Genomic DNA, 19215 nt, shown 5'->3' with positions numbered 1-19215 from the left:
ATGCTCATCCAGGAGGAGTGAATGCTGCAAGTCACTGACTGGATGCAATCTGCTGGGTTTCCTTAGATAGAAAAACTTTTTATCCAATTTGAATAAATAAATAACTCTGACTGCACTGTTCAATGGTTAGGACTAATTGTAATTTATGTACCTGATTTTTGTGAAGTGCCTTGAGACAACATGTGTTGTGAATTGGCGCTATATAAATAAACTAAATTGAATTGAATTGAAGTCAGGTACATACATTGCAATTAATCCTAACTGTCGAACAGTGGAGTCAGATTCAGTTTATTATTCAGATTGGTTAAAAAGTTTTTCTATCTAGGGAAAACCAGCAGATGGTATTAAGTCAGTGACTTGCAGCATTCACTCCTCTTGAATGAGCATGTAGAGACAGTGGACTGTCACTGGCGTTGACTTTGCTGCAATCCCTCATACTGAGTATGCATGTAGTGACAGTGGAAAGAAAAACTCCCTTTTAACAGGAAAAAACCTCCTGCAGAACCAGAAACAGGCACAGTGTGAGCGGCCATCTGCCACGACCGACTGGGGTTTGAGAGAACAGAGCAGAGACCCAAAAAGAACACAGAAGCACTGATCCAGGAGTACTTGTAATGGGAAGGAAAACTAAAATGTTAATGGATTTAGCTCCAGAGTATGAGTATGAAAGAGAGCACATATAGTTAGTCACATTAAAAGCTCAGTCAGTAGCTATGTCTAGGAGAAAAATAGGGTTAAACACTGGAAGACAGGGCCAAGTGTTTCATTGGTAGAAGGTGAGCATTAAGTTGTTGCCAGCAGAAGCTTGGACGATACCCCCCTCCAGGAAGGTGTCACAGGTAGACACAGAGTCAGGCCAGGTGTAGCTTCTAGGAAGAGAAAAGAGAGAGAACATAAAGTTGAAAGCTGGAATAACAGCAGATAATGCCAAAGTGGAGAGTAGTATGAGAATGTAGCAGAGAGAGTGAAAGTGGTCGTTATGTCCTCCAGCAGCCTGTCAATCAATGTACCACAGTAAGTCAGCAAAGGGAGCTGTCCAAATTTAACTCCAAATCAAATATAAAGCTTTGTCTTATAAATCTTTTTACATAGCTAATGGTAACGGTAGTGGAATTTCACTTTTGTATGCTGCTGAAAATAATGGTAAAGACTGTAAAGACAAAAAGCTGATCCCACCTGGTTAATCCTAATAAATACACCACATTATATTCATTCAATTAAAGCTATTGCATTTGTACTTTTTGTGTTAGCTTAATACTATCTGAGGTACTTTTTCTGTGTACAAATATCCATGCTGTCATTCATTAGCTCAAGACTGGGCCTTGGCATAGACATACACACACATGCACACACTCACACTCAGACAGGGTATCATATGGGACAAAAGTATTTCGTTTAATACTGTTTTTTTTTATTATGCACACTGAATATTTTTCGGGCTACAGAAATCTCTTTTATGTTCATTAGCCATAAGACTGTACTATTGGGTGTAAAAATTCCAATATTATTAAACAATCTAAATGCTGGAAATGGTGGTGTTCCTTTTTAAAATAATGGTCAAGATGTTTTTATAAATGATGAGACTTAAAATAAAGAAATGTATGTCTGTCATGTCTGTAAAGCCTGGTTGCAGCTAAAGTACAAGTTTGATAATAAAGGTGATTTTACTTTTCTGTTCAGTTTAGTTCTTCCTCAACTACAATACACTGTGATTTTCCTGGGATTAATGTAAAAGTAGCAGGTGTCCACACCATTTAATGTCTAAATGTGGAAAAACTGGACTCCTACCTTTGTGCTGGAAAAAAGCTTGTGAACACTCTCTAATATTTGCATACTTGCTTCTTGGTCAACGTAGACAGTTGCTAGACAGCACATATAGGAAGCGGGCTTTATTAACAAGTCGCCCTTGAACATGTTAGCCTCTTCACAACAATAACGTGCTACATAGTCCTACAGTTAGAATCAGAATTAGCTTTATTGCCAAGTTTGTACAAGGAATTTGACTCCGGTATACTTTGCTCTCAATAATAAAGAATATCTTTTGAAATCTACATATATACACAACTGACTTTACAATAAAATATAGTGTGAGATCAGTCCAGGTATGCATGGTCTTCTAGAACTTTGTCCAGTGTTAATGAGAGAAACAGCCTGGGGAAAGAAACTGTTTCTGTGGCGGCAGGTTTAGCAGACAGCGCTCTACAGCGTCGACCTGAAGGTTAAAGCCTAAACAGTTTGTGTGCAGGGTTTGTGGGGTCTGCAGAGATTTCAGCAGCTCTTTTACTGACCCTAGACCTCTATGTCCTGGATAGAGGGAAAGTCAGCCCTGATGATTCTCTCTGCAGACCTGATTGTTAGTTGCAATCTGGACCTGTCCTGTTTCGTGGATGAACCGAACGACACTGAGATGGACGAAGACAGGACCGACTGAATCACGGCAGTGTAGAAGATGACCAGCAGCTCCTGTGGAAGGTTGTGCTTCTTGAGTTGCCTCAGGAAGTACAGTCTCTGCTGGGCCTTCTTCTGAACATTGTCTATGTTTGAGGACCAACTCAGGTTTCGAGAAATGGTTGTTGCTGGGAAACGGAAGTGGTCCACAGCAGAAACAGTGTCGTTGAGGATAGTGAGGGTGCATTTGGGGGTGGTGTTCTCCAGAAGTCCACCATCATCTCCACAGCCTTGAGTGGGTTAAGTTCCAGGTGGTTCTGACCACATCACTGTACCAGTCAATCCACCTCCTGTCTGTAGGCAGTCCTATCACTGTCCTGCATCAGACCGATAACTGGTGTCATCTGCAGACTTCAGGAGTTTAACAGATGGGTCTGCTGAGGTGTAGTCATTTGTGTAGAGAGAGAAGAGGAGTGAGGAGAGAACACACCCCTGGGGGGCGCTGGTGCTGATGGCTCTGGTGCGGGTGAAGATGCTCCCCAGCCTCACCGGCAGCTACCTTTTCTACTGGAAGCTGGTGATCCACTGACAGGTGGAGGCCGGGACTTGAATGAGCTCCTGGTGGAGGATGTGTGGGTTGATAGTGTTGAAGGCCGAATTAAAGTCCACAAACAGGATCCTGGCGTACATCCCTGGGTTGTCGAGCTGTTGCAGGATTAGGTGTAGTCCCAGTTTGACTGCATAATCTGCCGAGTTGTTTGCCCGGTAGGCAATATCTAGTGGGTCCAGCAGGGGGCCTGTGATGTCCTTCAGGTGCTTCAACTGTTGTAAAATGGGAGTTTTACTCTCTTTCCTCCCTGTGCACCACCGGGTCCATTTTTCTCCAGTTCCGAGACCCAACCAGTAAAACCAGCAAAGTATATACCTTGTGAAATAATGAGAAATAGTTAAGTATAAAATCAAGATTTGATGCCAAAATGATCAGTGAACAGAGTATACAATTGAACAGATACTGAGTAACATTCACCTTTGGTACCAGGCCCCCCTCAGCCCGTCTTAGGGATGAAACGAGAGGAGCAAAGAATGGAGCGTGAGTCCTGCTTTTATCTATGCCTGTTCTTAACCCTCCTAAAGGGCGTCGTCCTCTTGTATCAGTTTTTCTAGAATATGGCAGGCAGTTCCTTCCAGCCGTCGCAAAACTTCGTCCCCCCCAAACCCAGTGCCATCTCTGATGTGACTGTCTGCAGCCCTCAGTGTGTGCACCCCCTCTGTTTCCCATAGAACAGACCTATGCTGATGTGGGTCTAAAATTTAAATGATTAAAACATCGCAAATAGATAATAAAGTCCTGTTGAAAAAGTCAAAACAACAAAAATAATAAAAACCTAGAAGCACAGCGGAAATGAGCAGCATAATGTGTATTGGTATACTGTAGACCCTTAATCATAGACCCTGCTGAATTATCCATTGTAGTCGTGTGGTCCGGTCCCCTTCCAGGCCGCAGGAAAGGGTTGGTCATCCTCCCGGTGTGGCATCCTTGGCTCCCCATTCCTGGTTGGCCTTGGGCAAAGCCTGGTGTTGCATTCTCGGTTTATGGCTGTGATTTAATTTTGCTCCCATTTTCAGGCTGGCTCTGAACAATGGGTTTCGTCCTCCTCCTCATAGCACAGTATCATAATTTCTCCAACACTTTGGTTTGGTTCCATGGGATCTACATCATCACTTGTGCTGAAATATTCAGTGGACAACATCAGTGTGTGCTCTGGCACCACATCCATTTGATATTCTGGTAATCTCAAACCTCTGGTATCAATGGAACCAATCGCACAATAAATACATCTCAGGATGAGAGCTCGAATACACGTTGCACAACAGCATACACTAACCTTTGAGTTTAATTTAACCGAGCACACCTGAAAGGAAATTTCATGATAGTAGATCATTATCAAACAATGCTGTAACAACCTTTAAAGAATCTCTTCCACTTTTGATTTCCTCATTATCACAGAAAATCACAGTGGAGGGCAATAATTTTGTTTCTTCCCCTTAACAAATTGATTCTCTTGTTGATAGTGTTACTTCATCATTGCGTGATGCATTAGACAATGCAGCCCCCTTGAAAAAGAAGGTAATTATTCATAGGAGACTAGCTCCCTAGTTTAATTCAGAGCTGCGTACTTTAAAGCACAATGTTAGAAAATTGGAGAGAAAATGGCGCTCTACACACCTAGAGGATTCCTACTTAATCTGGAAAAATAGCCTACTGTTGTATAAAAAGACACTTCACCAAGCTAGAACAGCTTATTTCTCATCATTAATAGAAGAGAACAAGAATAATCCTAGGTTTCTCCTTAGTACAGTTACAATTACACAGAGTCATAGCTCTGTTGAGCCATCCATTCCCTTAGCTCTCAGAAGTCATGACTTTATGGAATTCGTTTTACATAAAATTGATTCTATTACAAGAAAATCTTTGACATACTCCCGAGGATGATTACATCATCCTCAGCAAGTGAGACAACATTGGAAGTAACTGTAGAACCTGATCTGTGTTTGGACTGTTTTGATCCTGTGGAGCTTCCTGAGTTATCAGAAATATTAGCTTCATCTAAACCTTCAACTTATATGTTAGACCCAATCCCAACCAAATTATTTAAAGAAGTGTTCCCTCTGATTACCAGCCCCATTTTAGATATGATTAATTTATCCTCAGTAAATGGATATGTACCACAAGCTTTTGAGGTAGCTGTAACGAAACCTTTGCTTTAGAAACCTTTGCTTGATCAAAATGACTTCATAAATTACAAACCTATATCCAATCTTCCATTCTTATCTACAATTCTTGAGAAAATAGTTGCTAATCAAATGTGTGAGTATTTACACAGCAATAACCTGTTTGAAGAGTTTCAGTCAGGTTTCAGAGCTCATCATAGCACTGAAACAGCCCTGCTAAAAGTCACTAATGATATTCTTATGGCCTCAGATAATGGACTTATGTCTGTACTTGTCCTGTTAGATCTCAGTGCTGCATTTGATACAGTCAATCATAATATTATCTTAAAAAGGGTGGAATATGCTGTAGGGATCAGGGGAACAGCGCTAGGCTGGTTTAAATCTTATTTATCTGACAGATTCCAGTTTGTTCATGTAAATGATAAATTACCTTTAAACTCCAGGGTTAATTGCGGAGTACCACAGGGTTCAGTACTTGGGCCAATTCTCTTCACTCTTCAGGGGTTGGACAATGAAACTGAAACCCCTGGTTTTAGACCACAATAATTTATTAGTGTGGTGTAGGACCTCCTTTTGCGGCCAATACAGCGTCAGTTCGTCTTGGGAATGATATATACAAGTCATGCACAGTGGTCAGAGGGATTTTAAGCCATTCTTGCAGGATAGTGGCCAGGTCACTACGTGATACTGGTGGAGGAAAACGTTTCCTGACTCGCTCCTCCAAAACACCCCAAAGTGGCTCAATATTTAGATCTGGTGACTGTGCAGGCCATGGGAGATGCTCAACTTTACTTTCATGTTCATCAAACCAAAATTTCACCAGTCTTGCTGTGTGTATTGGTGTATTGTCATCCTGATACACGGCTCCGGCTTCAGGATACAATGTTTGAACCATTGGACGCACATGGTCCTCAAGAATGGTTCGGTAGTCCTTGGCAGTGACGCGCCCATCTAGTATTGGGCCAAGGGAATGCCATGATATGGCAGCCCAAACCATCACTGATCCACCCCCATGCTTCACTCTGAGCATGCAACAGTCTGGGTGGTACGCTTCTTTGGGACTTCTCCACACCGTAACTCTCCCGGATGTGGGGAAAACAGTAAAGGTGGACTCATCAGAGAACAATACATGTTTCACATTGTCCACAGCCCAAGATTTCCCACACTAAAATGACAGGTGTTTCAGTTTCATTGTCCAACCCCTGTATATGCTTCCAATAGGTAAAATTATCAGGCAGCAGAATACATTTTCACTGTTATGCTGATGATACTCAGCTTTACTTATCCATGAATCCTGATGAGCCCAACCAGTTAGATAGCCTACAAGCATGTCTTGAAGACATAAAAACTTGGATGACTTTATATTTTCTGCTTCTAAATTCAGACAAGACAGAAGTTGTCGTCTTTGGACTGGAGTCTTTAAAAAAGAAACTGCTTAGTCAATTACTTAACAAAGGATGGCATTAAATTGACCTCCGATAATAAAGTAAAAGACCTTGGTGTTATCTTTGACCAGGACATGTCATTTAAATCCTATATTAAACAGGTTTCTAGGATTTTCTTCTTTCACCTCCGGAACATTGCCAAAATTAGCAATATCCTATCCAGGAATGACGCTGAAAAACTAGTGCATGCATTTGTTACTTCAAGGCTGGACTATTGTAATTCTTTACTATCAGGATGTCCACAAAATGCATTTAAAAGCCTTCAGCTGATTCAAAATGCTGCAGCAAGAGTTCTGATGAAAATTAAAAAGAGAGATCATATTTCTCCTATTTTATCTTCCCTTCATTGGCTCCCTGTTGAATCCAGAATAGAATTTAAAATTCTCCTCCTTATATGTAAAGCCCTTAATGATCTAGCACCATCATACATCAGAGATCTGATGGTTCCATATGTTCCTAACAAAGCACTTCATTCTCAGACTGTAGGTTTACTGGTGGTTCCTAGAGTCTCTAGAAGTAAAATGGGAGGCAGATCCTTTAGTTATCGAGCTCCTCTCCTGTGGAACCAGCTCCCAGTTTTAGTCCGTGAGGCAGACATCCTGTCTACTTTTAAGGCTAGGCTTAAAACATTCCTTTTTGATAAAGCTTATGGTTAGAGTGGCTTAGGTTATCCTGAGCTATCTTCCTTATTTTTTACCTCCGTCTTCTTCCCTCCCTGTTGGATAGAGTAATGGGGAGTCAGGTTTAGCCTAAACCGGTTCAGTTATGGTTGAGGTGCAAACACACCCTCCATTTCTGCTACCTGTATGACCCCCTCTCTTTTCCAATGGTTATGGTCAATCTGACAGAGATAGGTATCCCAATTGTGGTTTTTAGTATAACAATGGCCATCAGTGGCCTCTAGATGGACAAACTGTCAACTTTTAAGGCTAGGTTTAAAACTTATAGTTAGAGTGGCTTAGGTTATCCTGAGCTATCTCTGTACTTATGCTGCTATAGGCTTAGGCTGCTAGAGGACATGACCACTTTCACCCTCTTCGCTACATTCTCACACTACTCTCCAATTTTGCATTATTTGCTGTTATTTCAGCTTTTAACATTGTTCTCTCTCTTTTCTCTTCCTAGAAGCTACACCTGGCCTGACTCTGTATCTACCTGTGACACCTTTCTGGAGAGGGGAATCGTCCGAGCTTCTGCTGGCAACAACTTAATGCTCACCCTCTACCGATGATCCACATGGCCCTGTCTTTCAGTGTTTAACCCTTTCTCTCTCCTAGACATGGCAATTGACTGAGATTTTACTGTGACTAACTATGTGCTCTCTTTCAGATTCTATCCTTGAAAACTGGCTCAGAGTTTATCTGTTCTTTCTTTCTAGATGAAATGATTAAAGGAGCTACATCCATTAACATTTACTTTTCCTTCCCATAGAAAGTACTCCTGGATCAGTGCTTCTTTGTTGTCTTTGTGTCTCTGTTCTGTTCTCTCAAACTCCCAGTCGGTTGTGGCAGATACACTGAGCCTGGTTCTGCTGGAGGTTTCTTCCTGTTAAAAGGGAGTTTTTCCTCTCCACTGTCTCTACATGCTCATCCGGGAGGAGGGAATGCTGCAAGTCAGTGACTGGATGCCATCTGCTGGGTTTCCTTAGACAGAAAAACGTTTTATCCAATTTGAATAAATAACTGATTCTGACTGCACTGTTCAATGATTAGGATTAATTGGAATGTATGTACCTGACTTTTGTGAAGTGCCTTGATGTGACATTTGTTGTGAATTGCCGCTATATAAATAAACTGAACTGAATTTAATTAATTTTTACATAACATGAAACAGACATTCATTTCACAAAAACAGACAGACAAAACGGACAGGCATTGGCCACATAAAAGTTTGATTACCCTGTTTGTAAAAGAATTGAGAAAAATTGAAGACAGATCTATGAGCTTTCTTATGTTTATCAGTATTTTCAACACAGGTAGAACCGTTGCTATCTTTACATGATTTTGGAAAAATTCTGGAAACCTTATTGAGATAGAAGTTTGGCAATGATCATCAGAACATCAGAGCTTTATTAGCGCTTTTAAGGTCCCTCAAAGACGCTCTGTAATGAAATCAGTACTTCTCATTCACACACATTCACACACTGACAACTTTTCCCCATGACTGTCATGAATATCCCCTTGATGGTTTTTATGATTTTGTGTGATGACTGATTTGCTGTCTACTTGATTGATGTTTTTAAGGATTTTATGTTTTTATAATGTAAAGCACTTTGAATTGCCATGCCGCTGAAATGTGCTATATAAATACATTTTTACTTACTTACTTACTTCTCTGTCAGAGCAATTTCATTTGCAAAAATTTGAATATAATTTTCTTTTTATATTCTTAAAATAGACATTATTTCCTCATAACCCTTTTTGTTTCCACTAGGACTGTTTTGAATGCTTCAATTGTTTTCTGTCCACAAGGATTAATAAGGTGGTCTTAGTCTGGTCCACCTTGAAGTTGTTTGTCCGGTTCGTCCAGTCTGGAGAAGTGTCATGTTATCATTGTCAGGTCAGTGAGGTTCATAAGTCAGTCAGAACCTTGGTCTTTTGGTCTGTGCACATAATGTTTCATAGATCCATCCTATGATTAGTCAGCAAAACTTGATTGTTACTAAATGAGCTGCATTTCCTAGGAACACTGCATCCCATTGTCTTCCTCCTGGATGAGCATCACTTTTTGAAAAACACTCATCATTGTATTAGTCAGTTTGTTTCACATATTCACTCAGATTTTTATATTATACCAGTAGGTAAAGTTGTTAGTATCTCATGTAGACTGACATATACCGTTGCATTTGGAGAGGATCTCAGATTAAATAAACCTAGTTAGAGCTTCAATCCAGGTTAATTTTGTGTCTGCAGTCTTTAGCCAATTTTTCTTTTTGTATACATAGTTCTGTTAGCTCTCCATACTAACCCATGAGATGCTGGTTTGAAATCCTGCACCAATTTACGTTTTACTCCCATTCATCTTTCAACTTCCCCTGAATCTTTATTGGAGAAAATGAGTGCCATCGTCAGATCCCATGATTTCAGGCACTCCCATGGTGTGATTTTCTCCTCTTTCCTTTTTTAGAAGACACATTTTCCTTCAGTTTTGTGTTCCGCTCCCATCTTAGTGAAATCAATCATTTGCTTCCATGGAGCACTGTGGACTGGAATGCTGCTCAGTCCAGCTTTTAATGAAACCTTTTGATTAAGCTGATTGCAGATTTCACACGGTTGTACAAAATATGTTGTGACATTTTTCAAATTATCCTTCAATTTATGACTTTTGAGAAATGGGACCTGTTGCTCTGAACCAGCACAGTAATGTCTGCTGAGAGAAAGGTTATCATATCAAGGGTTCTACTTCTAGAGAATCACATAAACTTCTGGTAGGCCGGTTTTGTCCCGTGGGCCTTGAGTTTGACACATGCAGGGTAGAGTTACAATCTTTATCAGAGCTCTCAGCAGAGACAACACTTCTGCACACAGCAGAAGCATTATCTTTGTTTTCAGGCAGCTGCATGTCTGTGTCAAGGTCTAATGCTGAAATCATTTCACAGAGCTGAGGAGAGAATTGAACTTCTCCCCAAAGAGGGAAAAATCAAAAATGCACACAATCTGGGTCAAATATGGAATTATTTTGCTGTAAAATGAATCTTGTGCATATTATTATAGTGTCGCTGGTAGAATAACACCATTGAATGATTTTAAAGCACCTGTTTCACCTTTTGGGAGGTTTGATTGATTTTAGCCACTGGCCTGAGTTTTAGGTTCCTCCTCTGAGTAATGTGGAGCTATCTTGGTGTTCTGAACTGGGATGGGTGGCGGTCTGTCCACTTTTTGTTTTACGTTTTCAGTTAAGCTGAAATTTCTGCCATGTGCTTTTCAACAGGCCTCAGCATTATGGCTATGTTAGTTAAAGGCTGCTCTTGCTGTTCTCTCTTTTCTTTACTTTTCAATCTAGTCTGACACCATGCTTGAGTAGACTAGATTTGTTTCGTGGGTTTTTAACAGAAAGCGGGGGAGGCGCACACTGAGTTCTAAAACTATTTTCTTCACCTGTTGTTTATGAAGTGCAGTGCCATGGTGCTGTAAGACAGAGTGGGAGAAAATGATTTACCTATAAAATCTCCATGGATTTCCAAAACATTCCCACAACCTGCATGTATTTGCACCAGCTGTTAAGATTCCAATTGTTGTTTTGTGGTTTTAGCTGGATTTGTGATTCGCTGTTTAACATTTTCCAGCCGTGCCCCTTTAAGGACGCTGGTGGACAAGGGCTATTACTCTCATTCATACTCATTCTTAAGTTTCTCATGGGGCCGCCCCCATGACATGCTTTTTATTCACAACACTCAGTTCTGGCCAACCAGGGACGTATCACACGCTAAGTTCCGAGCTCCCGGTCCAATTGAAATCGCTCTAATCGGCTTCCAACACACCAGAACACATTCACTCCACCGGAGGATGGATTCAGCGTGCAGTCCTTGTTATCACCACTAGGTTTCCAGACTACACACTTCCTCAATCCACCGATCTCTTTCACACAGTATGGCACAACAAGTTATGTAAAAACGTTAATTATCATTCACAATACCACTGTTTACCGAGGCGAGCCTGTAAAAACAGGTGGAGACTATCTTTTGCAACGCTGGAGTTTCAACCGATCTCCGATCCTCTGTAGCCGAATTCTCTCTTATTGAACGACTGAGAAATTTCCCGACTACTCTCAATCAACATCAATGTTTACCATGAGGCGTGCCTGTAAAAGCAGGTGGGGACTTATTTTGTTTAACTTCGTACGCAAGTTTCCTCGGAGTGTCAAGATCATTGAGTCATCAATCAATTAATCAACCAAGACACAGATTCATCTTTTTCCCCATTTCCCACAGCAATATAGACAATTGAACAGATACTGAGTGACATTCACCTTCGGTACCGGGCCCCCCTCAGCCCATCTTGGGGATGAACCGAGAAGAGCACGAGTCTTGCTTTTATCTATGCCTGTTCTTAACCCTCCTAAAGGGTGTCATCTTCTTGTATCAGTTTATCTTTGACTATGTGTTTCGTCTTATGTGATATCAGCAGTTATGTTGTGTAAGCTGTAGCAGTGAGCGGTGTGGCAGATAAGCAACAAGGGCAGAGATATTTATTTAGCGCAGCAAAGAGATGATTAGAAAAGGCCACAGAATCATACATCCATAACACAACACCAGTGGCTCAAAGGATTTCATGACCACAGATGTCAGGAGTACAGGCCTGTAGTCTTGGGAATGACATATACAAGTCCTGCACAGTGGTCAGAGGGATTTTAAGCCATTTGTTAGGTATTAATTAGTCAACTCAGAGGCAAGAACGATACAGAGTCAGATTTACTTGCAGCAAGGGTAGGTCACACTCTGCAGTGCAAACTACAAAATGTTGGCACCCCTCTCTCTTTATTTATACATGCTGGTTCACAGGCAGTTCAACAAACATTCAGGGTGTGAGTGTGTGGGGGGGTGTCAGAAAGGTTAGGGTTCATGTGTCTTGATTATAAACAGAGAGGGAGTGAGGACTGGTACCAGTCCCTAGATGTTGCTGATAAAAGCATAACTCACTCTTGTCCCCATCTCCCTTCCTGTGGCATGTAAGGAGGGAAAGGCACTTAGAACAGACATGAGTGATAAACAATACAAAAGTTTTCAAACCCTAACAGTCCCCCCTTTTTTATCATGAATAAGTCATGATTAAATACATGTAAAAGAAAACACTGTGTGAGCACAAACCCACGGACGGAAAGCAGATTATATTGTGGGAAACACTCACACGGTCCCTCCGCCCTAGGCAACCACCAATCATGGCAGAGTGAAACAATATAATAAAACAAAGAAAACAAAATGTAATAAAAGTAAAAGAATTAAAACAAGCCTTGTTCATATCATTGCACTTTTTCTCATTTCACTTAAACAGCAACTTCTTTCGATTTTCTGCTATAAGGTCATTTTATGAAGTACAATTATGAATACACAGGCATTGAAGATATATTCATTTACAACATGTCATCATAGTCATCTGTTTTTGGGTCCAGTGCGGTGACGACTTGAATCAATGCTGCATACGCGACTGTGACTGATTGAGTTACTATCCTTTTTACCATGCATTTGCAACCTGGCATAATACATATTGACAAGGTGCACAGGATGATCAGGAATGCTGCTATGGCTAATAAGAAAATCTTAACCCAATCCATCCACCCCCCTCGGAGCATCCAGTCTAGCCAAGAGGAGCTGGGAGTTGGGTGTCATGACAGTTTGCAGGTTACGCAGGTTATTCAGTGCTCCTGTTATATTTGAGAAATGTATATTATCTGAGATATATGTGCAACAGGTGTTGTTCAACAAAACGCAAACGCCCCCCGTTGATGCTGTTAGAATATCCAAAGCCATGCGGTTCTGAATTATCATGACTCGCATAGCACTCATTTCTGTGTTTTGGCCCTCTTCTACTATTATGGAGTTATTCAAAGACAGCCCTAATCGGTAGCTTAAAGTTTCCACACGCAGCATTAGTTTCCCCACACCTAGCCAAGGAAGGAGAGATAGTGTCACTTTCTCATCTTTTGGCCAAAGCTTAAATTCATCCGGGACATTAGTTCCCCAGATAGGGTCGTGTGGTTTCATTTCTATATCTCTCTTTTGCCTTTTGGGGAAGGTGGGTATCATCGTTACCTTACTGAGTATTATAGTGTGATCAGATGTGAAAACTGGAGCACACACCCTATACCAATTCGGGGGTAATATGAAATAAGCATTATTCCATAACCAAGCTACCCCCTCGACCCAATATGTTCCATTTTGATTATTACCTTTGGAGACCCATGTGCCTCCACACTGTGTGGTGTTACCCATATAAATAGAAGAATCATTTTCCTTTTCTCTACTCAAACAATCGTGGTGGAATGTGTTTCCGTTGGCATGTGCTTCGAATGGTGTGGTTCTTCCCTTATTACTGATGTGCAGAGGCTGCCGTTTCTTGGGGTCACATGTACAGTTACGTGGGTCACATGCATATGCAAGAGAATTGTAGTAATATGTGTATGTTTTGTTGTCCTTACCAACCATTTGGATGCCTTCTCCTTTCGTCAGGTTCTGACCAGGAACAATAAAATATGTACGCTTCGTATACCCCCAGAGTCCTATTGAAAAGGCACATGCTGCTTCTGTGAAATTAATTTTTCTAACATACACTGTAGGGCCCTGGGAATGAATTGGCATGGTAGAACATACATAACAGTCTGTTTTGTTTTGTGCTTTAGCTGTTTCATACACGTAACGATACCAATAATTTTACAGAAACAAATGTCCTCCTCCTTCCTTTAGGGGTCTGAGATGAGAGCCGTCCGGTGTCCATCTCTTCTCGTGTGATGTTACATCCTGTGGATCCTGCCTTAAACAGAGAAAGAGTCCTGCTACCAGAATTAGGCTCAGGCTTATCAGTCCTGTCCACACGTTACAAAAAGCCATGTTAAATTGGGCACAGGTCAGTTGTTTTCTTCACCGGTTTGAGATGCTGGGCCCTATGGGACACCAACCCCTTTGTACTCGGTCTTCCCCTGTTACCCCGTCAGTTGGTTTGGCTCCTGTAACGGTGATATTAGCTTACAGTGGCTCTTGTGGATCCAGGATGGTCTCTCTGCGATTTTCAGAGCTGTCGGTGTGGTCAGGAGAACATGGTATGGCCCTTTCCAGCAGGGGGTGCTCCAGTCCTTTCTGTGAAATGTCTTAATCAGGACCAGGTCTCCAGGCCTCAGGTCGTTCTGTGAAATTGGAGCAGAATTTACTGGCAGACTACTGGACAACTGTACTTCTTTTGTTTGTAACATTTTATTCATCCATTCTGCTAATGATGTTTCCTGCTGTGCTTTTCCTATATCATCCATTTCTGATGGCAATGGAAAAGGTCTTCCATGTACTATTTCAAATGGAGTGAGACCAGTTTGATTTGGAGTTATTCTCATCCATAATTTAACCAGAGATAGACATTCAGGCCATGGCCTCCCTGTTTCTTCCATTGTTTTCTTTAATCTATTTTTTATTGTTCCATTTGTTCGTTCAACCAGCCCAGCAGATTGTGGGTGGTGAGAACAATGGTTTTTTAACTGAAACCCTAATGCTTTAGAGCACGGTTCTATTACATTATTTACAAAATGAGTCCCATTATCTGATCTTATGATTTGTGGGATACCATATGTGGGGAAGAAATGTGGCACTAAACTCTTCGCCACTGTGAGCGCATCACAGTGTTTTGCAAGGTATATTTCAACCCACTTTGAAAATGCATCTATGAAAACTAAACAATATTTCTTTCCCCCTGACCATGATAACTCTATGAAATCCATGTGTATCGTGTGAAAGGGATGAATTGCTGCTGGGAACTGGCCTCTTTTGGGTCTCATGTTCCCCTGTGGATTATGTTTGCAGCAGATAATACATGATCTACAAATGTTTTTTGCATAGTCAGAAAAATTTATGGTGTGGAAATGTAGATTTACTAAGTGTATCATTCCCCCCCCTCGACACATGCGAAATTCCGTGTGTCGCATGGGCCGCCGTCTTGTATAAATTCTTGGGTAATATATGCTTATTTTCCAAATGATAAATGTCATCTTTCTTTATGGCCCCTCTATTCAGCCAAGATTTATCTTCTGCAGCTGGTGCAGATTGTTGTGAATCTTTCAGCACATCTGTATCTATAAATAGGAGATCTGACATTTTCAAAGTGAGGGGAAGCCTCGAAGCTATTTTAGCAGAAATATCAGCAAAGGTGTTCCCCTTTGTTTCCATGGTTTCATTAGATTGATGCGCTTTACATTTACAAAGCGCTATCTTTGCAGGTAGCTGGATAGCTAACAGCAGTCGTTTTAACAGATTAAAATGTGTCAATTCTGTTCCAGATGATGTTTTAAACCCTCTATTTTCCCATATTTTGGCAAAATGGTGAACAGAACTGAATACATATTGGCTGTCTGTGTAGATGGTCAGGATTTTTCCTTCATATAATTCACAAGCTCTGATAACAGCATACAGCTCTGCAGTCTGTGCTGAGCATGTATGGGGCAGGGCCTGTGATTCTATCATTTTAGTTTCAGTGGTTACTGCATAACCAACTCTGTTTTTTCCATATTCATCTTTTGATGCTGATCCATCTGCAAAGATTATTTGTGAGTTTTTCAGAGGTGTCTGAGAGATATCTTGCCTAGGTTTTGTCTCTTCCTCAACCTTTGTTTTGCAAGAATGTGGTTTTCCATCTTCTGCTGTTGGAATTAGCGTGCTAGGGTTCAGTGGACCACATCTTTGCAGAGTTATATTTGGTTGTGAGAGTAGCAATGAGGTCAACGTAATATGCCTTGCATGTGTCAAGAAAGGAAGTGAAGTTTGTAGCAATACAAGTGACACTGAATGAGGAACTTTCAGTGTGAGCGGGTGGCACAACACAATTTCAGCTGTCTGCTTCACAGCTTCTGCCGCAGCTGTGCAGCTCTGTAATCAGATTCGAAATCCAGATGCCACAGAGTCCAGTTTTTTAGAATATAATGCTAAAGGTCTGTTTTTGGAGCCAAATGGCTGCGTTAATACAGCTTTCATATAACCCTTACATGCATCTACACAAAGTGTGAAAGGCTGGATATAATCCAGCAGAGCTAAGGTGACTGTTGTTTGAAGCAGATTTTTTAGCTCTGTGAATGCTGTTTCTCCTTCCTTAGTCCATGTGATTTTGTCTTTTAATGTCATGTCTTTGCCATAGATCATAGATCGCAAGGGTTGTACAACGGCTGCATAGTCTGGTAGCCATTCTCTGCAAAAGGTACACAGTCCCAGAAAGGACATCATTTGTTGTTTAGTTCGTGGTTTTGGGGCTTCCTGTATGGCTGTTTTTCTGCTGCTTAGGAGGGAACGACCATGTTGTGATAACATATGTCCCAAATAAATCACTTTCTCCTTGCAAAACTGCAGTTTATCCCTAGAGGCTTTGTGCCCCGTCTGGTAGAGATGTTTCAGAACTGTTATGGTAGCTTCCTCACAGTGTTGTCGAGTATCTGAAGCTATAAGAATATCATCTACATACAACAGGACTTGGCTATGTTCAGACACCTCACAGGTGCTCATAGAATATCTTAAGGCTTGTGTATATACATGTGGACTTTCACTGAAGCCTTGTGGTAGTCTGGTGTAAGTGTATTTTTTCCCTTTAAACTGAAAACCAAATAAATGCTGTGACTCTTCATGCAGTGGTACTGTAAAGAAAGCATTGCTAAGATCTACCACTGAGAAATATTTTTTATCTGGAGTTAATGAATGCAGTAATGTATGTGGATTCGGGACGTTTGGAACCACATGTCTCACTATTTTATTTATCGGTCTAAGATCCTGGACCATCCTCCACTTTCCTGTGCTGGCTTTCTGCACTGGAAAGATAGGTGTGTTGCATGTAGCATCAGATGCTTCCCTTAATATTCCTGATTTCAACATGTCCTGTATTACTGGCTTAATACCTTCTTCAGCTTCTGGCTTCAAGGGATACTGGCAAACTATTGGCTGTTCTTCAGATATTAATTTAACCTTATATGGTGGAAACCCCTTTATTAGCCCTACATCAGTCGATGATTGGGACCACAGTTCAGGTGGGACAGCAGCTAGGGCAGGGTGCCTGTTGCTTTCTTTGCTTTCAGCTAGGCCCTGTATTTGTCACTTTGCCTCATCCAAATGTGTCTTTGGATGAACTTTGACTATCCACCCTAGAGTGAGTTTCCAGATTCCTGTGTTAGGATCTACTTTCCAGTCAGAGCTTGTTAATGCCTCATATCTCCCTCTTTCAGCACGCTGTATAAAGTTTTCTAATTCTTTCCACTGACCCCCCACGGGTTTAGTTAATGACAGATGAGGTGTACTGCCTTTAAACTGTTGGAGCTGTCTTCCTCACAGTATGATTGAGGTGGAGGATTTCCCTGTTTTGGGGTCAACATACAGGTGCTGTATGGTAACAGTCTGATTATTTTCTCTGTGAAAAACAGTATCATACTGATGATCTGGCCCTGCAGTATTTTCATATCTCATGGTTACATGGAGCTCAGTATCTGGCATGCACTGTGCCCCCTGGGAGGTTTGTTTTTCTCTGGTTCTCCTCAGCAGTTCTCGAGTTGTTGGTGTGGGGCCTAGATCGAGGGACCAGTAATAATGTGGCTGTGATAGTTCATTTAGTACTAGGGACCCTTCTTCCACTACAACTTTCATACCTGTTTATGTTGATACTATATTTATATGTAACTTTTGCATAAGATCTTTTCCTAACAGGTTTACTGGGTATTTTTGACTTATCAGGATGGGGGCCTGACAAGTAAGTTTTGTCTCGGGTTCTGTTATTGTTACTGGTGCACTTAGGTAATGTACCTCTGATGTACCAGCTGCTGATCTAACATGCACTGTGGTGTTAGAATATTTTACTCCGGGTGGAGGTTCAGTTAGCACAGTTCTACATGCCCCTGTATCACACAAACAGCTATATGCTTTGCCATTTATTATTATGTTTTTATATGGCAAATCTTGCGTCCTACTTAGTACTATCCACCTTATTCTTATCCCCCATGATGCCTTGCGTGATTTATGATACGACTTCCGCCGCCTACCGGAACCGGCTTTTGTTTTCATGCTAACAAGAGGCACTAATCTTCCTTTTTCAAGCATTTGGGGCAAAAATATGTGGGAACATCAGCTGACACAGCTCAAATGTGGCAGTACTGTTATACCGCTCCCTACAGCTATCGAGGGATGGGAGGACGATCTGAAAAGGTGGCCGCAGATAACCTACACTAGCATATTTAGTTATGTCATTAACGCGGTTGCTTCAGATGGCAAAGCGATGAGTAATCTAAAAAGCTCAGAAGCGTATCAGTATATTCATAGTAATAAAGTTGGTCACGTTTTGTTAAAAGAGGCGGGACACAATCCTCTCTACCTTAAAGCAGACATAGAACCCAGCCAAAGCCTTAAAGCATCTTATCACCGAGCTTGGGTTTTAGTGATGATCTAATATAATAAGTTACTTGTGAATCTTCATTAAAAGAAACCATGGCATTAATTCTTCCAGGTCCAGCTTACAATGATGTGCCTCAGGCTGGAGAAGTGCAAGCTGGTCATCTGGGCACCAACTGAGCACCTGGAGTTTGACATTTCATTTGACTAAGATTTTACAGATGCACAAATGAAGCATCTTGAAAATTTCTACTTTTCACACATGCTTCCAACATTAGTCGATGAATTTGCTGCAAAGAAAATTCAGCTCTGCCCAAAATACCTCGATCTCTTGAAAATACACTAGGCAAATAACTGGTTTTATGTGTAGTACACTCCCAAAATGCTCCAAACACTAGAACATTAAAAAATAAACAGAAAAATCCTCCAGACATATTAGGACATACAATGCCATTAGACAAAAGTACTTTATTAATCTCCAATTGGAATATTATATATTACAACAGAGAAAAAATATTTCTTATATCTATATGTATTTCTTATATATGTATTCTTATAAGAATACATATATGTTAATAAGTGACAGTATGAACACAAGAA

Source organism: Girardinichthys multiradiatus, chromosome 9 (genome assembly GCF_021462225.1).
Source record: "Girardinichthys multiradiatus isolate DD_20200921_A chromosome 9, DD_fGirMul_XY1, whole genome shotgun sequence".
NCBI lineage: Eukaryota > Metazoa > Chordata > Actinopteri > Cyprinodontiformes > Goodeidae > Girardinichthys > Girardinichthys multiradiatus.
Note: the sequence above shows the minus strand (reverse complement) of the source record.